Here is a 22,437-nt window from a genome sequence, read left to right on the forward strand (position 1 = left end):
ATGCGTTTCATGAGAACGAGTATCATGTAACGTCGCGTGAGAACGAGTATCATGCGACGTCGCGCTAAGCGACGTCTCAATGCGACATCGAAATAACAAACTCAACTGGAAGACCAACTCGTGTTCTTGATGTGGGAAAAGTGTTGTTTTGTTCTGAAAACGATGGAAAGCGACCTAGCTACTACACTCTTATGGAGAAGAGGTGTCGGATGGTTATGACCAACAAAGTTTTCCTAGCGGCAATTTTCGTTGATTAAAGGATTAACTTGAAAAATAGCCCATTCACAACGAACGAAGGAAGAGATGTGGCTTTGGTAAACGAAATGTACACCGAGGGTCCACGGTACTAACACTAGGACTTTTTGGAAATCTGTTGTCGCAAATTGATTGTTTCAATTCAGCATCATGGTGGCTGATATGAACTATCCTGTGAGCACTAGGGTAAACGCTCCATTATTACACGGGAAAAAATCCGATTCAATTTTCATGAATAAAAAATCATGAAATGAAAAAAACTTGCCATCCCATGAAATCGTAACAATGATTCATGATTTCGTCATGGAAATTCATGATTTCATAATGCAGTGGAATCAAGACCGCTACAAGCGTTACACGTACTTGGCAAACCGTTTCCATAAACCGCACTACATAGGTATCTCTTATACGCCTTTTGTCTTCCAACTTATACAAGTGCTGATAGTCTACTGGTGAAAGTATGGGTTTAGTGATCTCAAGGTTCTTGGTTCGAATCCAGTCTGATGCTTTATTTAATTCTTTTTGCATTTTTTGGTTAAAAGTTAAACCCATGAATTTAGCTCATGATTTCAACTCGGATGATTCATGATTTTGGGAATATTTGCTGCGTTACGCAAAAGTTGCTCATGATATCATGAATATTATTCATGATGATTTTTTCCCGTGTAGCGGTACGTTAGAAGCGTTAAGCGTTAATGTTGTCATATGTTTCAGGTTTTTTGACAGTTAGCCCATGCCATGTCAAAAAACCTGAAAACGTATGCATTGTGCACCGGCCTTTAGGTTCCTATAGTTGTGTATGGAGACTCAATACACAACTATAGGAACCTAACGCTTCTTACGTATCGCAACTATAGGAGCGTTTACCCTAACACATCTGAAGAATTCAGTTGCTGCCGTAGTAAGTTTTGTTGATTGACAGGTATTCAATACAATTCCTGAAGCAAGAAGCTTAGCAACAATCCGTAATACAGATATGACACAACTTTTTCCTAAATGTATTACATTAACCTTAATCCAGCATTTCGTACCTACGTACACTGTGGTGCAAAGTTGATCGGACAAAGGTCGTTTTCATACAAACTAGCCAAGTTTAACATGTTGTAAATGTGTTTTGTTATGATCAATTGAGCTGAAATTTTGACGCAAAACTACAAATATGTTGAATTTCACGTGTAAGAAATACCAAATTTTTTGAAGCACCTGCATAGCTGATCGGACAAAGGTCAATGGAAAAGCTAGTTTTGTGTCAAAATTTCAACTCAATTGATCATAGCAGAACACATTTACAACTTGTTAAACTTGGTTAATTTTTAAGTAGACTTGTGTGTATGTAATGAGAAGTCACCACCAACGTTTTTGCAGCAAAACTACTGCGTTGAAAATAATCCCTTAAAATAGTGTTCACTCAAGCCAGACAAAATACAAATATTAATCTTCAGAGTTCTATCATTACTAGCGTGTTGATATGATCGGTCAAGTCAGACCGAACTGTGATTTTTTTTTTGATTTCGAGAAAAACGAATTTAAAGTGGGCTGTTTGTGTCTTATGTAATCATTTGACCGTTTTCTCTTGCTACTCTAATTTTTCAAATCTGGCTGAAAAAGTGAAAGGAATTCTTGATCTTATGATATCATTAACTCATTTCTTGTTTTTATTTTGCTACTTAGTCCCTTCTGACTTAACGCCGACTATATGATCTTGTATAGTATAATGTAGTGCTATTTTACATTCAAAATCGTCCATTTATATTTTTACTGGATTCTGAGTCTAATATTTTTCCACCAAATGGGCTGAAAGCTTCAGAGGCTCCCAAAAAATGTATTTTAGAAGATTTCCGCATAAGGACTTGTTGAAGGACACATAGTTCCACATATATTACGGTATTATTTGGGGTGCTAACATGCTAACGGTATCCCAACTACCGTAAGGTTGCCATCCACCGCTCACGTAGTCTTCCTTTACCATCCTTTAGCATCCTTTCGACAAGCCATTGCGTCTTCCTAGGATCATGAGTGGTGATCTTACGGTGATTCCAGTCTCTGGAACCATGTGTTGAGTCTGCTTGAATCTATACTATAAGATATATCTGGAACCATCTAAAAACTTCACCCCATTTCAAAAGACACATACGAAAAGGGCACACAAGTCTTCTATGAACAAACCCTTGCAGTCCCTTCTCTCGTCACCCGACAACATCACATAATATGTCATATATATCATATTATGATGGGAACGCGAGAGTCAAGGCATACGAAACAGCCGGCGCCGGTGGTGTAGTGGTAAGCATGGCTGCTTTCTAACACCCCAATAGGTCTGGGTTCAATCCCCAGCCGAGGTCGGTGGGATTTTTCTGAGGCATAAAAATCTCTGGTCACGTCTTCCTTTGGAAGGGAAGTAAAGCCGTTGGTCCCGGCCCATGTGAATGGGTGCGATACCTACGCAGGTGTGGAAGCTGCCTTCCTGCACATTCGGTTGCCGTCAATGGATGGCAATCGATGTCCGTCGGTGATTGGCTGGCACTAGATTGCGGAACAGAGACCGACGTGCTAAATAAAGGAAAAAAAAGGCATGCGAAACAGCGCACGGCGATGGCGCCCTGAGAGAGCCGCATTGAGATGTTTCAACGAAACAGTCGCATGTGATTGAATACATGCGTCGCATTGAGAGAGCAATGCGATGAGACAAAAAAAAATGAAACGCTTGAATTTGTTGAGAGCGTGTAGCTTGTCGCGCGCTTAGTTCTGGTCTCTCTTTTGTACAATTAATGTAGCACACCATGGATTTGAGAGTCATGCGACGCTCCGTCTCACAGCTCGCTGTCACATTTGTGTACGCGTGAGATTTCCGGAAGCCTGGGCCTGTACATTTGGAGTGAAGAAGGAACATAGCTTGTTTTTTTTTTATTCGAGCCCAGCTTTTTTTCTTCCTTTTTTGCAAACCATGATAAGTAGTTTTTTTTTTGACGTAGGACTACGTCTTCGATTTCTATATGGGGGTACACTTTGTGAAAACCGAAAATGGAACATGTAACAAATTAAGAAAGATTTTGAACGTTTATAACTCAGCTGCCCCTGGTCCAATTTCAATAATTTTATCACCAATCGATCAGAAATATAGCTACGCATTGAATGTTGATTTTCAACAAGAAACTATTGAAAAACTGGTAAATGTCCAGCATTGTCCAAAAGCGTCGAATTAACTAACAAATCCACCAATTACCTGCATGAATATGCTGCTTCCCCAGCACAGTCATCAGAGAGTAGTAAGTAGACGAAACAAGTCGAAGTGGCATTCGCCTCCGATCCTCGGGCGCGTGCGAATAGGGAGGATGGAATTGCGTAATATTTTACACACTCATCGCCATGTTCAGAACCAAACGCAAATTCTTCGAGATAATCACCATCCGTCGTCTGGCTCGCCGTGGCGGTGTCTGACGTATCTCCGGTCTGATTTAGGAGGTGTGCTGAAGGTGTTCCTGAAAAATGAGATCCGTGATGCTGTCACCTACACTAAACACGCCAAGCGTAAGCGGCCATGGATGTCATCTACGTTTTTGAAGTGACATAGACGCACTCTGTTTGGTTTCGGAGGTTAAATCATCACCAACTTTGGAAACAAAACGGCTCTTTTCAGGGCCACCAAGCTTTTTACAGTAAAGAGTAGGAATAGAATTCATCTGCCTGCTTGTCCATATTCAGAACCACCGACCACACAAAATGCTCATGTAATCAAACTGGAAGCAGGGATACAAATTATTTTGATCAACCTTGATCAACTTTGAATCGCCACGGGCGGATATTTTCGATGGAAGAAGCAACAATCTAGCATCTAATTCGACGAAGACGGCAGGAAACATTTCTGGATCAACAATAGAATAGGGCCCATCAGCATTTGTAAACAAACCGTTCCAAAGCCTCACAAATCGAAGGCCGCTCACACAAACCAACACCAACATCTTGTAGGTAGAAGTTTTCCCCTATCCAATGATGGTGTTGGTTTGTGTGGGTGGCCTTCGCTTTGTGAGTAAAGGGCTTTGGAACGGTTTATTTACAAATGCTGATGGGCTCTTTTCTATTGTTGATCCAGATTTGTGAAGCCGAGTTATTTACGAAAGAGAGTGTCGATGAAGAGAATCGATCAATGTAGATAGGACCTATTGAAACCTATTGAGGCAGCTCCCAGAGATGTTATGCCTTAGAACATGCCGGTGGCGCCGACTGAGATTGGACCCAGGCCTGCTGGGGTGAGAGGTAATCACGCTAACCACCGGCGCTGATATCTATCACGGCGAATGAGAACGACCCAAATTTGAGTTTAGTTATCTCAGAAATAAGAAATAAAGTGCAGGAACTCAGCGATGAGTAAATTTGACTCATGTTTTCCCAGGTTTTTCCAGGATTTTCCAGGGAAAAATTGCTGAATTTGAGAAAAGTAAAGATTGGTTTCACTCAGTCTATTGGTACTACTCCGAGACTGAATAAAATTTTCGTCAATTTCCTGATTTTCTGGCAGATCTTTTAGGTTTTCCACAGGAAACCATGAGACAAATTTACTCATCGCTGAGTTCCTACACTTTTGGCGATTATGAGTGAACTAATCTCAAAATTGGGTTGTTCTCATTCGCCGTGTACGCAAAAAGAAAATAGCCAGTGTCGCTACTTTATAGCAAACTACTCATAATGGGAGGAGTCTTTGTAGCTTTTATACCACTTGGTTGCACATCATTCTGCTTTAACCTAAAAAGATATAAAGCAGCGCTGCTGTCTGGTATCAGCTCATTTTCGCTTCGGACGGCGTGGTCAGCAATAGCAGTAGTAGGAAGGTGGCTAGTCCACTTTTCTATAACCAACAAGCAACACTTGACTGGTCGTGGCAAAGGAGGTGCCAATCGTCATCGCAAATTCTTCGAGCTAACCACCATCCGTCGTCTGGCTCGCCGTGGCAGTGTCTGACGTATCTCCGGCCTGATCTATGAGGTGTGCTGAAGGTGTTCGTAGAAAATGAGGTCCGTGATGCTGTCACCTACACTAAACACGCCAAGCGTAAGTGGCAATGGATGTCCTCTTCAATAAAACGGCCCTTTTCATGGCCATCAAGCTTACATCAGTAAAGAGTTGGAATAGAATTTATCTGTGCTTGTTTGTCCATATTCAGAACCGCAAGCCCCCAACGACCACACAAACTTGGAAGCAGGGGTGCAAGTGATTTTGATTGATTCTCGTAATCAACTTTTTTTTTTTTTTGAAAAAGATCACTACAAATTTGGTACGCCTACAATTCAAAAACGGAACGAGTTGAGATAATAGATATTTGATCAATTAAAAGAACTTAATGCTCTTCACATTTATTCCGTCCACTAGCGGTCCTACGTCAAGCTTCCGTTCGTGCCCCTAGGCACAGACCCTTCTACTTTTTCTTTATTAAAGAGACTTTCAGCCTTGGGCTGGTTCGTCTCTGATGATAATTAGTGGTACAAATGGCGCGATTCAACCGGAAGTGATGTTCACATTCAGAGGGTAGTGACTAAATGGTGGATTTATAGCGGATCGAGACGACCGCGTTTGTATGGTCTGGGAGCGGATCGAGACGACCGTGATGAGCTGCATTAGTAGCAAATTAAGTTAACAGTAGCGGATCGGGACGACCGCGCTTGACATTTTTGGTAGTGTGATTAGGAAGCGGATCGGAACGACCGCGTTATATAAATATGGTAGCAGTTCGAGACGACCGTGCAAGCAAAACATGGTAGCGGATCGGGACGACCACGAGAGGAAAGCAAGGTAGTGATTTGGGCAAGCGCTAGATAAATTAACATAGGAGTAAATAAACAACAGTTGCTATGCTGATATGTAGTAGAGTGGTTCATGGAGATTCTGAAATTGGATTTTTTTTCTTGTACCAATTATACTTCCCCATTAGAACTAAAGAATGTGTAGATTGTTAACGTTACATCGATGAAAGATTTTACGATATGTCCGAATTTTTTTTTTTACAGATTAACGTGTCAATTGTTGGTGGAAGATTGTATCAATCAAAACATCGATGAAAACATTTTGCGTATACGTATACGTGACGTAGTGTCCGTACGATAAACGTCAGCAATCTCTATGTCACACTGCAGAATACAGTGTTACCCACAATACAGTTGCTTAATCTTGTCATAAGATTATCAATCTCTTAAACAATTAACAACTATTTAATTTGACGTTAGGCTGAAAAACGACTCTCTGCAAAGTTGTAGCTGATAAAAATTCCCATAAGAATAGGAATATAATTTGTTACCAGTTCAATATGTGAAAAGGCTAAGAGACAATGAACAAAAAGTTTTGTTTTCCCATAGTAATTTCCATATAAACTTCAAATGGTTTGTGACAAGTCAGTTTCTTATCAAATGAGTTTAAACTTTCGGAGGCTAATCAGGACCCGATTTGAACACTGTGGAGCGAAAATTTCAAATTTTGCATCAGTCTAATGTGCGCGTGTGCAATGTTTGTTTGCTTCGGTGAGTTTAGCATGAACAGAAAAGGTGATTCTGATTCAAGAACATATTTCCTGGAACACGATGATAACAACAATGTAATCTAGTGTCAGGTAACGAGTTTAAAACATGAAAGAATATCTGAAAGATGTGATTTGAATAGTTGAAGATCGTTAGAAAAGTAGCTGATCAACCTGATGTCTAGAAAAATATCCAGTAAACTGTATGAAAATCCTCAAACGCATGACGGTTTTTGGAATAATTTCTGAGCTGCTGAAAGTATCTCTGAGAGATGTGATTAGAAGACCTATGACCACTTGAAGATATTTGCAATCATTTCTGTTCAACAGTTGAAGATCTTCAGAATAATGCTTGATCATGAATGAATCACGCTATGTTTAAAGGCGACTGAATAAAAAATGAATTTACCTCAAATTTTATTTTATCAGATGATAGTTTAGGACCCCTTGTTTCATAATCTGTAAGATTTGAAATTTTTTTTTCCGTCGATCTTGTTTTCCGTGCTTAGCACCAATGCTCCAATGCTCCCACACCTGGACCCTACCTATCGATCCATCAATTCATGACCATCGGCTTTACTTCCCTTCTGATGGAAGGCGTGATCAGAGATGTTATGTCTCAGAACATCCCGGCGGAGCCGACTGGGGTAAGAGGTAATCACACTTACCTATCCACTACACCACCGGCACCGCTAATTTAAAATATTTTATCGATGAAAATTTGATTTTGTGAATTTTTTATGTTTTTTAACGTAAAAATATGTTTTGATTTTCACAAAAAATATTGGAACAAGATGTCGCAAATTAAAAAAAAAACAGCAGTTTTTTTCCTCTAATTCTAAGACAAATTTACGTGTAAAAAACATTTTTTTTCTATGTTGCCATGGCAAAAATTTGGACTTCCGCAAAAATTAACCGTTTTTTCGTATTATAGTATATCTTAAGTTCAGATGCAAGGTTTATGTGCCTACTGTTATTTATATTATTGTTGTTGTCATTAAATGAGGTACAGAAAAATTCAGATCGTCAAATGCATTTGTATAAGTAACCCAAAAATATTGTAAACACAAATAGTGACGTCACTATTTGCATGGGCAGCATACGAAGCCCTGCGTATGTAGTTGAAATATTGCTTATGTCGTACAGTGGTGTCACTTGTACACAGGGGTTGATACTGTTGACATTTTTTACTACACTCGCTTCGTTGTCGTGCGCGACAGTCCATTTGTATTCGTACACTCATTCTCTAATGTCGTCTCCCTCACACAACACAAACGGTAGAATAACATTCGAGCAAAAAGAAAATTTTCAAATAACTATCATATGACATGTGTGATTTCGTTCTAATTCCTCAATTTGGTGTAAATTAAACCATTTCTGATCAGAAATGTTATTACTAAGACATCATTACTTGCTGTTTTCAGAAGTCAAACAAGCACAACATCAGCAGCCTTGTTATTAGAAAAACTTAAATACATACATTCGTGACGGTCTTGGGCGACAGCGTCGTATGACAGAGCCTGTCGTATGACATTTTAATTCGGTACCGTGACCACTTACAAGACTGCTCACACAACAGAGCCACATGTGAAAAGGGCATACATGTTTTTTTGTAAACAAACCTTTGTAGGCCTTTTTCTCGCCAACCAAGGGTCGCTCACGCAAAGCAACAACATCGTCGGGAAGGGGAAAGTTTCCCCTATCCGGTGATGTTGATGGTTTGCGTGAGTGACATGTGGGTGGCGAGAAAAGGCCATAAGAAAGTTTGTTAACAAAAAGCTTGTATGCCATTTTCACATGTTGTTCTTGATATATCAGATTTTGTATCATCAATGTAAGCATAAAGCATGCAAAGTACAAACCATAACGTGTGGTCACGAGGAGAACCGTGGAAAAGTGTGAATTTTGTGCTTTAAAATGGCAAAACAGCCAACATTCATTGATGATGATGATGGTCCCACCTCTTACCCCTACAAAGGTTTGAGCTGGACGATTTATCTTTAAGATAATTTAGTTAAAGAACAATCAACAAAGCATCATATTACACTAACGACACCGCAATCTGATGCTATCATAATTTTCAGCAATATCAGGAATGCTCACGAACCCCCAACATTTGCCAGAAAACATACTACTAACCAGAGTTAATGTACACGTGCATCCATCCCGCGTGATAGAGACACGCTTTCTATAAGATCGTAGGTGCCGAATTATTTCGCGTTTTTTTTTTGTTCCTACGTGCCTCATTCGTGTTACATGTGCTGTGTCTCATGAACTAAGGTCGGCGAGCTCCAGGGAGATCGGCAGCGTACCTACGTCCTGCATGCATGCTAAAAGTGGCTGGTACAACTGATTGATTTCAATCAGTTGGTATTCAGTTTTTGAGGGTTGAGAGATTGTGGTTTTATAGAAGTATTTCAAGCGGAAGATGAGTTAAACGATTACGAACCAATTACCGGCGGGGTTATTTGTTACCGATCCATGCGCATGGAATTTTCATGGTTCAAAATATTGATTTAGCTCCACCATGTTCAAACGATGTCAAATCAGCTCCTGATCATTCTCACAAAATTTGTTCTCATTAGGATGCGAACTCATACTGCACTTGGCCCTTTGAAGTTTATGTGGGAATTGAAAAATTGAACGTTAGGATAATTAGTTATTAATTGATTAGGAAGATGATGTTCTTCTGACATGGTTCATTTACTACTCAGCAGGCAACATTGGAATAATAAAACAAAAAATCGGGGCTATTATGTCATAAGGGCAAGATGCAGTGTTGCCCTGAAAACAGCCGATTGATCCTACAAGCAAGTTATCAACTTGGAAATTAATTAATAACAAATTTTCTTGGCATTCAATTAAAAAGTGGTTTTCAACAAAGTTGTAGCTGGGAAATTTTCACGTAAGAAGAGGGGGGGGGCTCTGATGGACAACTTTTCCGTTAATCATTATGGTGCAGAGCTAGAACGATGAGGACAAAAATACACTGTTCTTATAGTAATTCCCATATTCAAAGAGTCAGTGCAGAATCAGTTCGCCACCAAATTAGCTCAAATTTTGGGATATTGATCAGCCTGATTTGCATCCAATTGATCTTGGTGGATCAACCAATAGTTCCAAGAGCCCTTTAAAAAAACTTAGTTGTTGAAATAGATTCATGTGACTTCATCCATCAGTATTTTCAGCCTTTCAAGATGTAGCCGACATCACTAGTTAATTCAAACATGTACTTAAATTTGAGAACTGTTCAAATATATTTAGACAAAAAGCATGGTGTATTCGTCCCAAGTAGGAACTCTTCTTTTACGTACCTGAAAAAGTTATAAGACAACCGAGGGGGGCGACACATCTAAATCTCAAGTTTAGATGGTCAACAAATCTCACACTAGCGAATCAATCTTCGAACAATATTTTTTCATTTGTCGCATCTACTTGCATCGCTCATCAATTTTTTGCAGGAAATCTTCAGAATCGTCATCAATCCTCTTTCTATATACTCAGCGTGCGCACAGCTAGCCACAGCAAAACACAATCTTTTTTGCATCGTAGATAGAGTCGTCCCCCTCGAAGACAACGGCACTTCATACACCTCGCAGCTTGTAACACTAGTTTACAGCATTTTTGAACTCGGTAAGGTGATGATCATTTCCAATGCAAAATCCTAGGCTGAATTCAATGCCGTGGTCAGAAAAAATTAAAGTAGAGCCATTTTTGAGATATACAAAAATTTTGATTTTTTGAATTTTGGACAAAAGTACGATTACTAAAATGTCAATATCTTTAGAACTAGTGCACCCATTTTAATTTTTTTTTATGAAAATGAAGCTAAATAAATTTGCTATCGTACTACAGTATTATGTCTTAATTAAAAATTTAGTTTTGAAGTCATTTAAAAATTTACAGCATTTTTTTTTATTTTTCCTGCGAATTTTCCATAAAAATCTTGTTTTAATCAACATTTTTAATGGAAAAAAAAAGATTTAAAAAATCATTCCATAATTTATTCTTAAAGTCCATTTAAAACCGGAGAAAATGAGCCTTTAATGGATGAAATCGGTTGGAAATTGTCGAAGTTATGTGCATTTTTGTAGAACACTTAAAAATGTTGCTGAAATACAACAGCTTTAGAGTTCCTTTTCTAGGTGTCGTTGTAAGCATCCAAATCGCATGTAAAGTTTTCATGGGAGATTCTTTTCTCTACATATCAATTTGATTAAGGCATATCAGGATTTAAAACCGAGTTGATACAAAAGAAATTTATTTAGGTTTTATTAAAAATGATTGAGAATCGAATGACTTTGTCTTCGATGTTTTGAACTTGTTTCTCGAATCAGAAACCAACAATAGTCACCCATCATTGCTTCATCCCAAAACCCTTGGTAACGACGTTCCATCATCTTCATTTGTTGGTGAAAACGTTCGCCGTGCTCATCACTCTCGTCACCAAGATTTTCCGGGAAAAAATCCATGTGAGAATGTAGGATATGTATCTTAAAAGACATATTCACACCTGTGTTCAGTGAAATAAAAGGATTTGAAATTAATTATATGTAACAAACACAATATTTTTGATTTATACCTATTTTCTCATAATGTTTGAGCAATTCATCGACGGCTTCCTCATAATCTGGGCTTCTGAAATTTCCTAAAAAGGTTGTGACAACACGCTGGAACGATTTCCACGCTTCTTCCTCATCTGGTGTCAAAACTGTATTGAATGCGGAATCATTGAGCAGTTTTTTGATCTGTGGGCCAACAAATACACCTTCCTTTATCTTTGTGTCAAATAAATTTGGAAATACTGATTTCAAGTACTGGAATGCCGGCCCTTCTTTTTGCAACGCTTTAACGAAATTTTTGAATAGCCCAAGTTTTATATGTAGTGGTGGAAGCAGTGCTGCACAATTTCGACAATACACGGGGATACTCAAAATTCTGCTTTGGTCACTCGTTTGAGCTAACAGTCATCGTCAAGGCAAACCATGTCAATTGTCAGTGGCATTTTTGTCAGTGACGAACATGTGCTGATTTGTTTATTAGCTAAATTTAAAATGAAATTAAATGGCTTGAGGAAAACAATTACATGGAGCCATTAAAGTGAACAAGCATCTACGTCCTGAACAGCTTGGATAACAATAATGTGACTCAGAATGCAAGAAATTACCCTTTTTGTTACCAGGTGAATCTTTGTCATTGACGAAAAAATGAATGAGATTTTGACAAAGATTTTTTTGAGGATCAAGTCTATCATTGACTATGTGAAAAACAATTTGGTGAATATCGCGCAAAAGTCTGTCAATGACAATGACAAATCTCAGCACTGGGTGGAAGTATTATGCGTTCTTTTACCACAAGAGGATCATTTTTAACGTTGTCTTTACCAATTGTGAAATTATCCCGTTTTGGCAAATCTTTTCGGACGTAGTGTTCCTTACGAGCTCGACTGTCCCATTTACACAAAAAACACATATATTTTGTGTATCCCTGTTACAATCCAGTCAACATGGCAACCACTTTAAGATCGGAACAAATTTTCCAATTGTGTTGATTGTAATTTATCAAATTGAGCAATAGAGCCATTGATTCATACGTTTCCTTCATATTAACGGCATGAGCTAATGGAATAGAAGGTTTCTCATTCCCTTGATGCAGTAAAACGGCTTTCAAGCTCAACTTGCTGCTATCGATGAGTAAACGTCATTCAGCTGGATCATATGGCTCACCAAACTCTTCAAACAAGCCGTTTACGTCATGGCAAAAACATGCATTGTCCTTTGTAGAATAATATTTGTCAAATTTCTTGTGACGATTCCTGTGACAAGAAATTTTGACCTCCTTGCTCAGCATGTTGTGTTCTTTCAAGCGTGATGCCAGCAATTCGGATTTCTCCTTCGATAAGTCGAGATCTCGCACCAAATCATTAAATTCTGATTGTGTAAACAGTTTTGGGTTTCTTTCCAATTCCACCTCGAAGTCTTCCTCGCATTCCTCCTTGAATTCCTCCTCACTTTTTGTAACGGTCGATTCAACAGAGGGCGCTCGTTTCCGCTTTGGATAAACAGGATACGGGACCGAACTTGAATGTGGAACAGGTTTTGTCATAGAAGCCACTTGTGGATACTCAACTGTTTTGTGACGTCCTTGTTGCTTAACTTTTGTCAAGCAGAAACAACAATCCGTTGCATGACAAAACGGTCGACGCCATATGGTGGGCATGTCAAAGGACAAATAGCGACTGACAGATAACAAATAAGTGAGTTAGTAAGTAAGACATTAACACTTATCAAAAATAGATGAAGTAAGATAATGTCGATCAGGAAAGAACAAAGCACTACCATGCTGTACATAAATTGTTTATATGAAAGTTATTCAAAAAATCAATTTACCTTGCGCCTGACATCGACCTAGCCAAGCACGTTTTGCACGAACTACATAATACTTTTGGAATCCACGGTTCGTCAAAGTCTCCAGGATCAATTTTAAAATAAAGCCTGTATGCAGTTTGCAACGAAGCAGTGAAATTGACCGATTTTGTAAATATATAATTGCCACACGCGTAACAAAACTTTTGAGGATCATTTTTACACTTGAATTCACGTTTTGTATCGCTGTACGTCGTATACATCGTTAAGCAATGTTAAAGAAAGAAAGCTGTCAAATTGAGTTGGTTGCGTTAGGTTCTCGCCGAGCGGTCTCACAAACACTAGCGTAAATTATATTGTTGAAAATATCCCATTTAATTTTGCGTGACAGCTGGTAGTGTTAGTGAAATGCACCGTATGCGTACACGTCCGCAGAAAGGCTTACTGGAAGTGGTGCATGAACCTAGGAGCGGGACAACGGCCAATCTTGGAACATTCAATTTCCATGATTTTACAAAAAAATTCATAACTTCGACAATTTCCAACCGATTTCATCCATTAAAAGCTCATTTTCTTCAGTTTTTAATGGACTTTAAGAATAAATTATGGAATGATTTTTTGAATCTTTTTATCCCATTAAAAATGTTGATTAAAACAAGATTTTTATGGAAAATTAGCAGGAAAAATAAAAAAAAATGCTGTAAATTTTTAAATGACTTCCAAATTAATTTTTTTTATTAAGACATATTATTCTAGTGAACGATAGCAAATTTGTTTAGCTTCACTTTCATAAAAAAAGATTTAAAATTTATGCACTAGTTCCAAAGATATTGACATTTTAGTAATCGTACTTTTGTCCAAAATTCAAAAAATCATTGTATATCTCGAAAAGGGCTCTACTTTAATTTTTTCTGACCACGGCATTGAATTCAGCGTAGGATTTTGCATTAGAAACGTTGGTCAACCACTAAAGTTCACACTTCTAATGTTGTTTTGTAAACTAGTGTAATTGACAGTATGGGCTGAATGAGTCTATTCATACTGTCGCTAATGTGATTAGTAACACTTATGCTTCGTTTGACTCTAATGTTCCGTTAACTGTTTTCACTTGAACATTGTCCTGATTTTGAATGTTTCTTTGGTATTATTATTATATTTTGTTTTATGCATTAAGACCAACATATGTTAGATGAATCATGAGCTAAATTTAGTGAAATTATTTGAAGTTCTGAGATCATGGAAAAATTCAGAAAATTTCGTAGAAGTGGTAACTTTATACAAGTTTAGGTATCTTCGTAGAAGTTTATTGTTTAATGGCAGGGAACCTCTTTATTATTCAGGGACCTTTTCTATAACTTCAGAGCTTTGATGAAACCTCATCAACTTGAAATAGTTCAGAGAATTCCGCACAAATTCAGAAAATTTCGTGTGTCGAACATTGCGGAAAATCAACGATAAACGTAGACGTGAAGCAAGCTTTGATGAAGTTTTGTGGACTGCGTAATAGTTCGAGGAACTGCGTATAACTTCATAGAAGTACAGGGCATTTTGAAAAAAATCAGGGAATTTCGTAAAGATTGAAGACTTCAGGGATCTTCGTTTCAGTTTAGGGAACTTCATAGCAGTTTGTCAGAGATCTTAAAAATCTCAATGAACTTGCTGAAGATGAAGATTTTGGACCATCGTTTAATTTCAAGGTACTTTGAAATTTAAGTAAATTTTCTATAACTTAAGGAAATTTTGTAGATGTTCAGGAAACGTTGCATATGTAACAGGATATTCTTTCAGATATGCTCCCTAGACAGCCAGGAAGTTTTAAAAGATCAGCATTTGCTGATGTTCTACTGATCTGAATTAGCTAGTTGCTTAAAAAAAGGATGACTTAAGAATGTGCTTAAGTTTTTGAATATCATAATTTTTCAAATGGACAGATCAACTTTCAACACGGTTTTTTTTTTCAAATTTAAACCATACTCTCTGGCAACATAGTAGCAACATGGTGATACTAAGGCGCTTCCATCTGACACTGTTGGTATACAAAGGCAAGGTCGCCCATTATCTAACGGAAAAGGTTATTTCTTCTTAGCGATTACGGACATCGACGCGTAAACGATGCCATCGAAACCCGCAGAACAATGGTCAGCAGAAGCCACCTAGATCATACCGTGCCAACCAGAAAGCGATTTGAAGGAACGGGACAGAAGGTCGGTAGACTTGGTGATATTAATAATTGGAATGGTAAATATATCACTGCACTGGTCTACACGCTCATCTGAGTTAAAGCCAACGATGCCCGCTCATGTCACTATTTTGCTGCAGCTATTTAGCATAGACCACGCCATCACCCAGTGCACTATGGGCAAAAATGGGTCCAAAATTACCCAAAATTCAATATCTCAACAGCACGCTGAATTCCGGCCATGAAAAATAACTTTTCCGAAAGGAAATCGTCCCGGGAATCGATTGCACGTGGTCCCATAGACCGGAGAGCCTTTTAGGTATGTGTTTTGGACCATTTTACCCCATTTTCCCATACTTTTTGGAGGAAATGTTTTTTCACAGCTCTATTTTTCGTAAAACATAAGCACTTTATGCATGGTTTTAGAATACATTGGCTTTAAACAACAGTTCATGAGATATTAGAGGAATACGGGGTACACTTTATAGGGGAGTAAGGGGTAAAAGTGAACCCTCGCTAAATTTATTTTAATTCATAAAAATGTTGAACGATGCGATTGTTTGAATGACCCCAAAGGTTGCCTGCAATAATAAGATTTTTTTTTCGAAATTTTAAGGTTAATTGGGGTTAAATAAGTTTTAATTTACTGCTATCTGTTTTAAAAGAGTTTTCACTATTTTTGTCTGTATACAGCAAAACGATATAGTGGTTCTCAGAATTTTGTAAAAATTGGTAGTTCTGTTCCTTATCGCAACATATTAGACCCGTATTTTTTATTTTGTCATTAGGGTGACTACTTATATATTAAGGTGGTCAAAAAGAAATTTTTTTTTCGGTTTTTTTTTCAAAAATTTATAACTTTTGAACTGTTTGGCCGATGACGGAACTCAAAATACCAAATGAAAGTTAATTAAAAGTATTCTTCAGAAAAAAATATTATAATATTAAAAAAATATGGATTTGGTATTAAAAAACATTGATTGTATTTTCACTTTTACCCCTTACTCCCCTATAAAGTGTACCCCGTATTCCGCTAATATCTCATGAACTGTTGTTTAAAGACATAGTATTCTAAAACCATGCATGAAGTGCTTATGTTTTACGAAAAATAGAGCTGTGAAAAAACATTTCCTCCAAAAAGTAGGGGAAAATGGGGTAAAATGGTTCAAAACACATACCCACAAGGCTCTCCGGTCTATGGGACTACGTGCAATCGATTCCCGGGACGATTTCCTTTCGGAAAAGTCGTTTTTTATGGCCGGAATTCAGCGTGCTGTTGAGATATTGAATTTTGGGTAATTTTGGACCCATTTTTGCCCATAGTGCAGTGGGTCACCACTTCTGTTATAAGTTTTATCTGAATGCTCGATCATATGAGGCACATTAAAAAAATCTGAACATTTTTAAAGTAATGGTAACAAAGTACAAGTGAAAGCGTAAAGGTAATACGCCAAGAAAAAAATGTTCTGCAAAAAAAGTAGAAGGGTCTGTGCCTAGGGGCACGAACGGAAGCTTGACGTAGGACCGCTAGTGGACGGAATAAATTTGAAGAGCATTAAGTTCTTTTAATTAATCATTTTATCAAGCTTCTGCATTCATGTTCCATCAGATGTCACAGCTGTTGTTTGCGGTGACATCTATCGGAAACTAGACACAACCTGTTTTCCTATAATTGTTCACAGAGGACACTGCAGTGCAAAACATGTCTGGTACCTCTACATATGCATTTAGATTATTATTCGAAGTCCCTCCTTTTTTACACATTCTGCACACAAAATAGCTCACCCCTCACAGAATTTCCCGCCGAATTTTATGTATGGGTCGGGGCATAAAGTATTTTTTGCGCAGAATAAGTAAAAAACGGAGGGACTTCAAATGTTAAAGCAAATGCATATATAGGGGTACCAGACATGTTTTGTAGTGTCAGGTACTCTATTTTGTAATCTGTGAAAGGGAAATCACAAATCGAGTGTCAACAAAATACATGGCATGTTGAGAGATTGAGGTCGTGAGAGAGAATTTCTCTCTCAAATTTGAATTTTTTTGGCTCTCTGTTGACTGGTAGTAAAGCAGGTAAAATTGTATGGGGAAAAATAATTTTTATTTAATTGTAGCTTGTTTAACAATAATTTCAGGGAGAAAACTGAACGACAAAGTCCCTGATTAATTTCTTTAGGTTGTCGTTCACTTTGTTTTGACCTGAATATGCACCGAAGGCGAATTATTCCCACTTCTCTCAATTTTTATACGGGGAATTTTATCACTTCCTACCAGCGGAACAGCGCCATCTCTGTGGAAAATGGTCGTACAAAATGATTAATTGATCAAATCAGGCATAGCATTTGATAACGGCACAAAAGCACAAACAAACATTCTAAGGTCCTTTACACGCGAACTAAAGTACGCCCACGCAAACCAATACCACTTTCGGAAAGATGATAGTTGCCCCTATGCGATGATGTTGTTGGTTTGCGTGGGCGTACTTTGTTTCGCGTGTAAAGGGCCTTAGAAGGTTTGTTTACAAATGCTTTTGTGCCGTACACAAATGTTATGCCTGAAATATCTATTATCTCAACTCTTTCCGTTTTTGAATTGTAGGCGATCCAAATTTGTAGTAATCTTTTTCAAAAAGAAGGTTGATTACGAGAATCAATCAAAATCACTTGCACCCCTGCTTCCAAGTTTGTGTGGTCGTTGGGGGCTTGTGGTTCTGAATATGGACAAACAAGCACAGATAAATTCTATTCCAACTCTTTACTGATGTAAGCTTGATGGCCCTGAAAAGGGCCATTTTATTGAAGAGGACATCCATGGCCACTTACGTTTGACGTGTTTAGAGTAGGTGACAGCATCACGGACCTAATTTTCCACGAACACCTTCAGCACACCTCGTAGATCAGACCGGAGATACGTCAGACACTGCCACGGCGAGCCACACGACGGATGGTGGTTACCTCGAAGAATTTGCGATGACGATTGGCACCTCCTTTGCCACGACCTACTGCTGCTATTGTCCGAAGCGAAAATGAGCTGATACCAGTTTTTTTTTTAGTTTAAATGATCTTTATTTTAGTTTAACTTGGACGATTACCATATAAATTTTTACTAAGTGATTTAATTGCTTTCTTCATCTTTAGGTATGGGCAAAATTTAAAATTTGTTTTACAGGATTAGTCCTAGACTTAGTACACGGTCGACCACCTTGGTGGGATTGGTTTGTTTTGTTTTTAGAATTTGAAGAGAAACTACTTAATACTACTATTTACAGCTTAAAACTAACTTACTCTACTATATACACTTAACCTACTATGTACAAATTGCTTATTAAAGCATGTTCAGAAAGATTGCATTTTTGAATAAATTTAGTTGTCATATCATCAATTTTGGAATCTACTTTGGGAATTTCTGCCTCTTGATGGAGGTCTGCTATTCTTGTGTCGAATGGACGATCTAGGATCATCCTCAACACTCTATTCTGTGCAACCTGGATTTTGTTCCTGTGGGTCTGAGCGCACGATTCCCACACCGGGGCGGCATATAAGATCGCGGGGGCTATGATCTGTTTGTAAACAGCCAGTTTGTTTTGCCTTGAGAGGCGGGATCTGCGGCAAATGAGCGGATACAAACACCTAACCAAGGCGGAGCACTTAACTAGGGTTTTCTCTATGTGCGAGCGGAACAGGAGCTTCTCATCGAACAACATCCCGAGATAAGTAACATCAGTGGACCACTCGACCCTTGTACCATCCATTATTACGGTACAGGAGGGAGACGGTTTAAGTTTTGGTGATTGTCTGTGAAGGAACATGATCGCTTGGGTTTTCGAGGCGTTGATTTTGATTTTCCACGTGGTGGCATAATCAGTAAAGGTGTCAAGGCATCGTTGGAGCTTGTTCGTAATTTCACGAGGCATCCTACCCTTGACGGCTATCGCGGTGTCATCTGCGAACAGAAAGAACACGCAACCGTCTCCTAGAGGAGGGATGTCCGACGTGTAGATGCTGAAAAGCAGTGGTCCCAGCAGACTCCCTTGCGGAACACCTGCTGGGATCGGAAATTGTCCCGAAAGGGAACTATTCAACGACACCCTGAACGACCTTTGCTGGAGATAGTTACGGGTGATTTTCACAAGGTATGGTGGAAAGTTGGAGTTACAAAGCTTGTATATAAGTCCGTCGTGCCAGACATTGTCAAACGCCTTTTCGACGTCTAACAAGGCCATGGCTGTGGACTTGGATACAGCTTTGTTACTTCGGATGTTATTCATCACCCGCACTAGCTGATGATTGGTGGAATGCCCCTTGCGGAACCCGAACTGTTCCGGAAGAAGAATGTCATGTTCCTCCACAAACTTGTTTAGTCGGCTGAGGATCAATTTTTCGAACAGCTTGCTCAGCGCTGAGAGCAGGCTAATCGGTCTGTAGCTTGACGGTAGTGAAGGGTCTTTCCCAGGTTTGCGTAAGTAGTGCAGCTCCAAGCATCTGTTGAGGATGGCAGCCAGCAGCGAGTGGACCCTCGGGCTGAGATTTTTCAACGCTAGGTTGAATATTCCGTCAAACCCGGGAGCCTTCATGTTTTTACTATATTTCAGCGCTGAGCAAATTTGTTCCTCTGTAATCCGTTCTTCTGGAGGGACGGCACAAGGGGAGGTATCTAACGTCTGGACGCACTGCACAACCTGGTTCTCGAGTGGACTTGGGATTGTAGAGCCAAGCAAATGCGATTGGGCAATGTGCTCCCCAATTGCATTGGCCTTCTCTTCGTTGGTGATAAGCCGTTCGTCATTGACTCTAAGTGGTGGAATGGGCTTGGGGTGAGACTTCAGCACCTTGGCAACCTTCCAGAATGGTCTGGAACGGTCGTCCAGGTTCTGAACGAGCCGCCCGAAACTCTCGTTCCGGATTGAGACCATTCTGGAAGCGATCTGCCGATTCAGATCGACCATTTCGTATTTACGCTGCAGATCCCCAGTCCGCTGAAACTGGCGTCTACGAACATTTCTGAGCCGAATCAAGAGTTTGGTGTGGGAATCAATTGCTTGAAACTTACCCCTCACAGGAACTCGTCGAACGCACTCTTCGTCAGCCACGGATATGGCTTGATGGAGACCCTCCAGAGCCCGGTCGATGTCCTCCACTGTGTCGAGTGGTGGGTTGTCGTCGATGTGGCGGTCGACCACGCGTTGAAACTGGACCCAGTTGACTCGATGGTAGTCCTTCCGCTGGCACGGTGCAGGGGCCACGTTGTAGCCCAGCTCGGTCAGCACCGGTTGGTGGTCCGAACTCAGGTCGTTGACGGCAACCGGCTTGGCTAATCTGGTGTTTGCCAAGAACAGGTCCAGCGTCGATGGGTTGCCCGCCGGTGATGTGAAGGTTGGTTCGTCCGGAAACCAGACGGAATAGAGACCATGCTGGGAATGGTCGAATAGCAGGCGGCCGTTCTGGTTCTGCTGGTAGTTCCGCCAGGCCTCGTGCCGGGCGTTCAGGTCCCCTCCGATTACGAAGCGGGCATTGGTGCGGGTTATGATGGCAAGGTCGTTCTTGAACTGCTGTGCTGTACCATTGCTAACGGTACATTGCCGGGGGCAGTAGACAACGATGAACCGGACGTTTCCGGTCGATGTTTCCACCTCAACGCCGACGGCCTCGATGATGGAAGTGCGGTAGTGGGGTAGGGTGCAGTACTTGATGCCTTTCTTGATGATGACCGCGACACCGCCCCCCCTGGAGCTGGTGCGATCAAGCCGGACAATGCTGTGGTCGGGCAGCCAGAAGCTGTCACCGGTCTTGAGGTGGGTCTCGGTGATAAGGCCCACGTCGATGTCGTGCTTGCGGAGGAAGTCTGCAAGCTCAATGTTTTTCGCCCCTACGGAGCGAGCGTTCCAGTTGGCGATCTTTATGGGTTCACGGTCCATAATTAGCGACGAAGGAGATGATAGCTTGGAGCTGTTGTGTTCTTGTTGCGCAGGTGCGCTTGATGATGATGGCCTGGGCCAACAGTGTGACGATCTCATCCGTTGACAGCGGAGAATCGTCTGTAGCTTCACCGGTTGTACCGGCCAGTCCCGGAGCAGGGGGATCCGTCGATGGGCCGGAGGCTTGACTGGGTACTGCAGCGGCAGCCGACTGGGCAGCAGCCAACTGTTGGTTGAGCGGGAGCGGCGCCAACACTGGAATTGGCCGTGGTTGGACCGGTGATAACGGAGCAAAGTTCTGCGCGTTGTTTTCCGGGACCTTCTTGCGACCGGGCTGGTTGTTGGACGAGGCCTTCTTCCGGATCTCGGCGTATTCGGCCCGCTTCGGACAGGCCTTACTCGTGGCCTTGTGGGCAGCACCGCAGTTGGCGCATGTGGGAGCGGCTTCCTCGATGCTGTCGCAGTCGTCGATCTTGTGGTTTTTGCCGCATTTGATGCAGCGGCTGGCCATGCGGCAGTTCCTGGTGCCGTGCCCGAACAATAGGCAGTTCGAGCACTGAGTGACGCCACGGTGGGTTGGCTTATACCGCTCCCACTTCACTACGATGTGGAACAGTGTGCGTGTCGTATGGAGATCCTTCACGGTTGTGGAGTTCTTCTGCAGATGGACCAAGTAGAGCTGGTCACGATACTTGATGGCCTTGCTGCGGGTCATCTTGTGGATTTCGACCGGCTTGAGGCCGTTCGCCTTAATCTCGTCCATTAAGGTGGTGGTGTCCATGTCGTGGAGCCCGCGCAGCACCACTTTCAGCGGCTTGGTGGCCTCGACGTCGTGGGAGAAGTACTCCAGCTTCATCCTGTCCAAGAGGGCCTGGACTGCGTTGTAGTGATTTTCGGCCGAGACCATCAGTTTGTAGCCTTCCGTGCACCGTTGAATGGTGCAGCGAAGGCCCTGCTTAATGTAGAAATCCAGCTGCTCCCATAGCCCGGGAGGGAAGCCCTTCACATAGAAGGGTGGCAACTTAACTTTTTTAGGCACCGTCTCAGGGTCCGACTGCGGCTGGGCTCCGTTCTGCAGGGCGGAGAACGGATTGTTGCTCAGCAGCTTTTTTGCTGCCGATGCGGTGGCGCTGATGTCTTCAGGTCTGGGTCGTTTAGTTCCGGGAGGCCCCGGCTGCGGGTCCGCAACGCCTGTCGGGATGGGCAATGGGGTTTTCTTCTG

General features: G+C 40.8%; 1 protein-coding gene across 2 annotated transcripts in view; it reads left to right on the forward strand.

Annotated features, from left to right (window-relative positions):
- The window catches only part of LOC135699380 (protein artichoke-like), a 42,225-nt gene that overhangs the window by 1,194 nt on the left and 18,594 nt on the right, over nt 1-22,437 (forward strand). The window lies entirely within an intron of this gene.

The sequence above is a fragment of the Ochlerotatus camptorhynchus genome, unplaced genomic scaffold (genome assembly GCF_037179485.1).
Source record: "Ochlerotatus camptorhynchus isolate MF236.1 unplaced genomic scaffold, CSIRO-AGI_Acam_v1.1 ptg000107l, whole genome shotgun sequence".
Lineage (NCBI taxonomy): Eukaryota > Metazoa > Arthropoda > Insecta > Diptera > Culicidae > Ochlerotatus > Ochlerotatus camptorhynchus.